This window comes from Callithrix jacchus, chromosome X (genome assembly GCF_049354715.1).
Source record: "Callithrix jacchus isolate 240 chromosome X, calJac240_pri, whole genome shotgun sequence".
NCBI lineage: Eukaryota > Metazoa > Chordata > Mammalia > Primates > Cebidae > Callithrix > Callithrix jacchus.
The window spans coordinates 148,327,956-148,336,767 of record NC_133524.1 but is presented as its reverse complement, the minus strand read 5'-3'; positions in this window follow the sequence as shown (position 1 = coordinate 148,336,767).

Sequence of the window (8,812 nt, the reverse complement as noted above, 5' to 3'; positions counted from 1 at the left end):
TACATGAGGCCAACAAACATGAAAAATGCTCATTGTCACTGATCATCAGAGAAATGCAAATCAAAACCACATTGAGATACCATCTCAGGCCAGTTAGAATGGCGATCATTAAAAAATCTGGAGACAACAGATGCTGGAGAGGATGTGGAGAAATAGGAACATTTTAACACTGCTGGTGGGAGTGTAAATTAGTTCAACCATTTTGGAAGACAGTGTGGTGATTCCTCAAGGACCTTGAAATAGAAATTCCATTTGACCCAGCAATCCCATTACTGGGTATATATTCAAAGTACTATAAATCATTCTACTATAAGGACACATGCACACGAATGTTTATAGCAGCACAGTTTACAATAGCAAAGACCTGGAACCAACCCAAATGCCCATCGATGATAGACCAGACAGAAAAAATGTGGCACATATGTACCATGGAATATTATGCAGCAATCAAAAATGATGAGTTCGTGTCCTTTGTAGGGACATGGATTAACCTGGAGAACATCATTCTCAGCAAACTGACACAAGGACAGAAAATGAAATACCGCGTGTTCTCACTTATAGGCAGGTGTTGAACAATGAGAACACATGGACACAGGAAGGGGAGCACTACACACTGGTGTCTGTTGTGGGGAATAGGGGAGGGACAGTGAGGGGTGGGGAGTTGGGGAGAGATAGCATGGGGAGAAATGCCAGATATATGTGAAGGAGAGGAAGGCAGCAAATCACACTGCCACGTGTGTACCTATGCAACTATCTTGCATGTTCTTCACATGTACCCCAAATCCTAAAATGCAATAAAAAAATTTGTTTTTGGTTTAGTCTACACACCTAGTTTAATATTTTGTTTAATTTACACATCTGGGTTAAAATTTTTATAAACACTCTTATATTAGTGTCTTTTGATTTAGTTTAACTCCTCTCTCATTTCTAAAAATATCTCCAAAGCAAAAATAGACATTCTAAATAGTGAACACAATATAGCTAATTACAAGCCAATAAGAAAGTCAGTGCCATCTAAAATGCCAGCCAAAGCCCCTAATATTCTCTAACAAAATTTGCAAAATTTACTTTATTCTCAAAAATTTAATAAAATACAAAGCAAATTTCTCAGGCATTAAGACATGCCACGTTTCCTGAAACTCCAGCCAACTGCATATTGTACATGTTTTTAAGTAATAAAATTACATCAAAAATTGAAAATTTAGGTAGCCACTATTCAAATTCTCTAAAAAACCTCTACAATTGAATATTAACATACAAAGCCCTGTAAGTTCTTCCTGTCTGTATTTTTCTCTACCTACTTTACATTTTTATTAATACATATTATTTGTACATATTTATGAGTTAAATGCAATATTTTGACACATACATAGAATGTGTAAAGCTCAAGTCACTTTGAATATTTATCATATTCGTCACTTTGAACATTTGTCATTTATTTGTGTTGGGAACATTTCAAATCTTTTCTTATAGCTATTTTGAAAGATATAATATATTCTTGATAACTATAATTATCCTACTGTTGTATTGAACACCAAAACTTATTCCTTCTATCTAACTTTTCTACTAATGTTGAAATAAAACTTACACTTACAAGTTTCTAGCCAAAAAAAGGCTTAAAGACTTCCAAATTAATGACTTTACAAGTTACAGCAATTATATAATAACCAATAACCTAAACACCTTTTAGAAATATAAATCTAAATTTGCCTAACAGTGACTTGTGGTAATAAAACACTTAATTACAAATTAATAATCTAAGAAAAAATAAATGTTTAGAAGTTTGACTCTCAAATCAAACAAGTCGGAACCATAAGCTCAAAACAATAATATATCTCTGTTCAACATAAAAATTTTGCTTTTTCTGCCACACAAAGACAAAAAGAGCCAAAAACAATTTACTAAAATTTCTCTCCACTCACATTTACTAATAAGCAAACCAGCTGACAAGCAAAAATTAAATTTATTGCTAGTTCAAAACTGTTTTTGTTATAAAATTCAGCCAGTCCTATCAAAAATATAAACAATTGAAAATGTAACTCTAAACTCATTTTAAAAGTAAAATAATTACTTTTTTAAAAATCAGATTTCTATCAAAACTACTTCACTCACAATTTTAGTCCATAGCTTTCGTTAAATTACCTATCAAGACTAAGTTTACTCATGTCAACAGGTCCCAGTTTTTTAAAAAAATATTATTTAGATACAGCTGTCTTCTATAAACCAACAATTTGATCTTACTACTTCATAACCAAAATTCTAAAATGAAGGCAATAAAATTTTTATTTGTATACATACATGTGTTCAAGTGTGTTACACATACCTGCATATACTATGTTATATACTGCAGCTACATAATAAAGTCTCATATCATCAGTCAAATCCCTCTTAAAAGTTCTGTTCAGCTTTTTCCACACTACCCAGAGACTGGTCCTTGGGCATTGTTCTGGATTCCTGGCATCACTTAAAGAGAAACTTTCACAATGTCTGAAACCCTTGATATCCTTCTAATGAAGGAGAAGGATGTCCTCAAGTTGCTTGCAGCAGGAACCCACTTAGGTGGCACCAACCTTGACTTTCAAATGGAACAGCACAAGTATAAAAAGAAAAGTGATGCCATTTGCATCATAAATCTGAAGAGGACCTGATGTCCCTGTCTTATTCTCCAGGGATTCTAGCTGCTGGGTTGTGCTGAATCTCACCACTGCCACTGGAGCCACTCCTGTTGTTGGCCACTTCACTCCTGGAACTTTCACTAACCAAATCCAGGCAGCCTTCCAGGAGCTCCAGTTTCTGGTGGTTACTGACCCCAGGGGTGATCACCACCTCTCACAGAGTTATCTTAACCTGCCTCCCGTTGCTCTGTGGAACACAGATTCCGCTCTGCATTGTGTGATCGTTGCCATCCCATGCAACAAGGGAGTTCACTTAGTGGGTCTGATGGTGAATACCAGCCTGGAAGTTTGACATATACATGGCACCATCTCCCATGAGCATCCGTGGAAGGTCTTGCCTGATCTCTGCTTCCAAAGAAATCCTGAAGAGACTGAAAAGGAAGAGCAGCCGCTGCTGAAAAGACCCTAACCAAGGAGGAATTTTGGGGTGAATGGACTACTCCTGCAGCTCCTAAATTCATTGCTACTCAGCCTGAGGTTGCAGATTAGTCTGAAAGTGTGCAGGTGTCCTCAGTGCCTATTAATTAGTTGTCTACTCAAGACTAGAGTGCTCATCCTGCCAGGGAAGACTGATTTGTAGCTCCCACTGTTCAGACCACTGAATGGGTAGGAACAATCTCTGAGTGATCCTAAGCTGTTCTTCCACAGGCTCTTATATGAGATAGAAATAAGGCTGATGAAAAATAAATGTCAATTTCCAAAAAATTTCATTAAAATTAACTTAAATTAAATTTCATTAAAATTAACTTAAATAAATACACATTCATATAAAATATATAATAATAAACCCATATGCATTTAGTTCCCATGACTTAAATACATCTCTAATAAACTAGTTTTAAAATAATAAAATAAAAATATAAATTTATTTAATAAAATAAAAATATAAATTTCTTTTCTAAAAAATATTTATTTTTACCCAATTTAACTGGTCAGTTTTATATTTGTCTCTACTAAATATTTTAATATATCAAGATTTGTCACAAAAGATATAAAACTACAAACCCAGCCTTAAAAAATAATCTTTGTTCATGTAGCCTTTTGATAAATGAAACTAATTTATCTTCTAAGTTATCAACAAAGTATTCATGCATTTAACTTTAAGGTTCTTGGATAAACACTTAATATTTACAAACTATAAAAGTGATTAACGAAAAACCTTAAAATAATAACTCTGACTAACATATCAGTTTTCATAATCTAAATAAACTATTAAAAATCAAGTTAACATAAATAAAATAAACATCATAAACTTTCTACCTAATTTTATATCTTAAAGTTATGTTTTGTTAAATTTGAAAAAATATAGCTTTAAGCTGTTTATAAGAGATACATCCTACAAAATCCACAACCTTGCTCAAAGGCCATGGCAAGCTTACACATAAATATCCTTCTACAAGGACATATGCTCAGCAACTGCCTGTCCCAGCTAGGACTGGAATCACCCTTGTTATTGATCTTTGTAGCCAAGGATAATCATTTCAAAACAATTACGTAATCTTCCTAACTCAAGAAAAAAAAAACTTTATCTTCCTTTACTTCCCTGAATACACACATAGTTTACTATGGCATGCATATTCCCATTGCCATGCTGTACTACCAAATACTTATCTTTTTGGTTTAGAGAGCCTCTCTCTGATGGTTATTTAGGTTAAGAGTTGTTAAATTCATCTTTAAGTACTTAGTTTTAGTTTTTCCTTAAAGTTTTCAATTCTAGAATATTTATTTTGCTATTTTTCATAAGGCTCCATTTTTATCAATATTAAGCATAATAAATTCATAATAAACATTAAAATCTGTGTCTCAAAACACCATTATCTGGATTCTCTGTGTGTTTGTTTCAACTTTTCTTATTTGTTTTGGGTTTTGTTCATATTGTTCTGTCACCTCCTATGCATAGCTATTTGAGATTGTGTGCTGCATATCATATGTGAAAAATTATAGAGATAATTTGGGGCCTAGAAAGATGCTAACTTCCTACACAGAGGATTTGTTTGTTTCTGGGTTAAAGCTAAAGGAGCACTATCAGTCCCAGAAAAACTTTAATCTATTCAGGTATGAAGATGAATCTATGATGATGCTAAAGCACAAGAAGTCATAGTCTAGGCATGGTTCACTCTTCCTCCTTGAGGACTAATTTTGGGGGTTTTAGCCCAAAGCCTGAAGATTTTGCCAGTCTGTCTTTCTCCTTGGCAGAACTTAGACTCTAGTTTTTGTCTTCCTAAGCCTGTAGACCTGTTAAAATTTCTGCTGTTTGTAGCCTTTCAGTAGTCTATTCCGGAATTGAAAAATTTCCCTAAGGAAAAAGCAACTAGAGAATCTCAAAGTATCTCTCTGGGTTTTCTTCTTCTCCTGCATTTTTGCTACATATACTTTTTTCTTTGTTAGCCCTCTGATGTCTTCCATCATATTTTAAAGACACATTCAGATATGTAGCCAGAGACTCAGGTGGAAAGTATAATTCGCTAGTGGATAGACTACTCAGAATTTTTCCTGAGGTGTATGATCTTTTGGGGGGCTATATTGTATCTCAACTGATTTTTATCATTGGAATATAGGAAAATTTCCCAAAAAGTCTCCCAAGATCCAACCATAAGTTTGCCTGTCACCATTGGATATCAACAATCTTATTTCCCCTTAAAAATTGGGATTAATTATTTTAGACAACGTAGTAACCCATATATTGGTTGTCCATCAAGTGTCAAAAAATACCTGAAATGACCATGTTGCAATCTCAGTTTTCAATTTAGTGAAACGTTTATTGAGTGCACTGGCACAAGTCTTCCTTTGTGGGTCCCTAAGACCATTATACAATCACATCCCAGAGATGTGAAGATGGCAAAGAAACATTTTTCAAGTGAGTGATGAGGTGTAATCCTGAGAGACTGTTCTCCGTCCTCTATGTCTTGGTTTCTAGATTAATGTGTCCTAGCCATGAGACAAATATTACCATATTTTAAATACTATTTTTGTCCATTAAATAAAGTTTCTTTAGCATTTTGATCAAATCTCTTATAATCCTTTTTGGGATTTTTGAGTTATGATTAAATCACCAACTATGCTTATTGATTTATTTATTTCTCCTTGTATCTGTCAACTTTATATCTGTTATTCCTATATTACTAGGTGAATAATTTTTAAAAGCGATATTTTGGGTCAACATAAACTTTTTTCATTATAACTTGACCTTCCTCTCTAAGATTGCATTTTGTCTTAAAAATGTCTGAAATTAATACAGCTATAAAAATTGTATTTTATTAGTATGTGCATAATTTAACTTTTTATATTTTTTTACTTTTCATATTCTTACATTTTGAATGCATCTCTTGCGAACTGCTGAAGCTTGCATTGTTTCCATTCTGGCAATTGTCTTATTTTGGTTAAAGCATTTAGTTTGTTATAATTTACATATCTTCAGTTAGCCTTTATTTCTTCGTGTATCTCACACTTATCTGAGATAAATTATCTGAGATATTATGTACGATAATTTGCCTTCAAAATAAACTATATTCATTACACACTGAAGCTAAATACAGAGATATTAGATTTTTTAGTATTTGATTGTTGGTGGTAATTTATAATTTTTTGTCTAACAGCTGGCATTATTTTGCCTCCATTCTTCTATCATATGTTCACTGGGTATACAAATCTAGGTTGATAGTTTTTTTCCTCAGTATATGGATGGCATCATTTTATTATTTTCTAGCTTCCATTGCTGCTTTAAAGCCAGCTATTTATCTACTCTTTTTAAAATAATAAGTCTTTTTATCAGGATACTTTTAAGATTTTCTCTTTGTCTCAGGTTTTTGCGATTTCAGTATAATTTATCTAGCTGTTGTTTACTTAATCTCTTTTATCCTTGGGATTTTAGAGAAAGGATGTGCTTTCTAAACCTGCATTGGTGTCTTTCATCAGTTGTGGAAATGTCTCCACTATTATGCCCTAAAATATTTATTTCCCTAAAGTGGTTTATCATCTCCTGCTTGGATTCAACTTGATATAGATAAGAGCTTTTTATTGTATTCATTACATCTCTTATTTTCATCTGTATTTTCAGCTTTTCATATCTACTTGCTGCATTCTGAACAATTTCTTATCTGTCTTGCACTAATTATTTCATCAGTGATGTATAATCTACTGCTAAAGCATGCATTGAGTTTTTTAATTTAGAAATGCATATATAAATAGATATCTTTAATTTGCAGATATTTTCAAGTTTTTTGTCTTTTATTGCTGTCCATATAAGTACAATTATTTAATAATCTATATCTGATAACTTAGTTTGCTAAAATTTGTGTCTTTTTCTGCTATCTACGGTGTTTTGTTTTTGTTTTTTGTTCTTATTGATGGTCTCTAGTTTACTTGTGTGCCCAAGTATCTTTCACTGTACTGGCAATGAAACCTAGGATCAATGTGATTCTCTTTACAGAATATTAACTATTGTATGGGACAACCAGGTGACTCTTCTAATGTGGAAGAACTTTCATTCAAGTTGAAGACCTGAGGTTTCTTAGACTATCCTCGCTTTACTATTACTTGAGCTTTGTGAAAGGAAAATAGCTTGGGCCCCAAAATCACTAAGTTAAAGGAAAACACTTCTTAGGGCAAACCTGCCTCACATTCTCTTCAAAGTCATCCCACTGCTCACTGAGATAAGTGCATATCTGATTGCCTCCTTTGGAGAGGCTAATCAGAAACCCAAAAGAATACAACAATCTTCTTTACCTACCTATGACCTGGAAGCCCCTCCCTGCTTCCAGTTGTCCCGCCTTTCTAGACTGAACCAATGTGCATCTTACATATGTTGTTTGATGTCTCATGTCTCCAAAAAATGTATAAAACCAAACTGGTCTTTGACTACCTTGGCCACATGTAGTCAGGACCTACTGAGGCTGTGTCACAGGAACTAGTCCTCAACCTTGACAAAATAAACTTTCTAAATTGAGACCTGTCTCAGATTTTCAGAGTTCACACTTTATAACCACAAAGGGAGTCTAAGAGGAGGTGCTCCTGACCTTTGAAAAATTTTCTATCTGTGCTTGGTATCAACTTGAGCTATGCTTATGGCTCAAAGCAATAGTACAATTTGCTGAGACCTGGAAGCAACCCCTCCAGAGAATCCCTGATGTCCCAAAATTTGGTTGAGATCTAAAGTTTATTTTGCTGTACAACTCCTTTGTTTGGAGTTGTACATGCTTCCAACACAAGGAAGACAAGTATTTCATGCTTCCATGATGATGGGAGGTAGGAAACTCTTTAATGAAGTTTGAGCTCACATCCAACAGGGAAGGACACGTTTTTTCCCCCTACTTCTAGGATGATAGAGAGCAGTCTTCAGCCTGAGCCTCATCCTTAAGTAAGTAACTGAATTGGAGTTTGTCTTGGCTAAAGTTAAGATTAAGAACCAGCTGATCCTAATTTTCCTTACTTTATTGCAGTGCTCAATCATCATATAAGTTGTACAATTGTTTGTTTTGCAAAACTGGTTTTTATTGTTGTTGTTGTCATTGGTTGTTTCCATTTATGTTGTTTTTTCAGTCTTTCTCCCATTGGGTTTGATCAACTCTATCTGACTTGATCAAATCTGAAGGAAGTTCCAAATTATGGGGAGCAAGAACTCAGAAGGGGTTAAATTCACACACACACACACACACACACACACACACACTGGGGTGGTGCAGGGAGAAAGCCAGCAAAAAGACATTAAAAAATAAGATTTTTGATTTCTATTATAGGGCTTTATTTACATAACAAGGTCACCTTTTTGCTAGCCAGGCCAAACTGAAAAGGCAATGGCTGTACTTCTGAAATTGTAGCAATTTGTCCTAGCTGAAACATGGTAATAAGATTTAAGAAGGTATTTTTTTAAAAGGAGTTCAATAGTTAAAAGTCAGCTTAATTAAAAGCTGACTTTTAATTAAGATGTGGTGTGTGTATGTGTGCATACATGTGTGTTTTTATTTAAAAGGCCTTTATGTTTTTGTTTTTCTCCTAGGACCTTATCTTTTTCTTGAGCAAAAGCTTTCTCTTCTCAATTGACTGAATTCTGTTTCTTCATTTACTTCTGCTGTCTCTCCTTTCTCTTGCACCCTCTGCTGCACGGGGGACCTACAATAGTTGATAATAGCCTGGAGTTC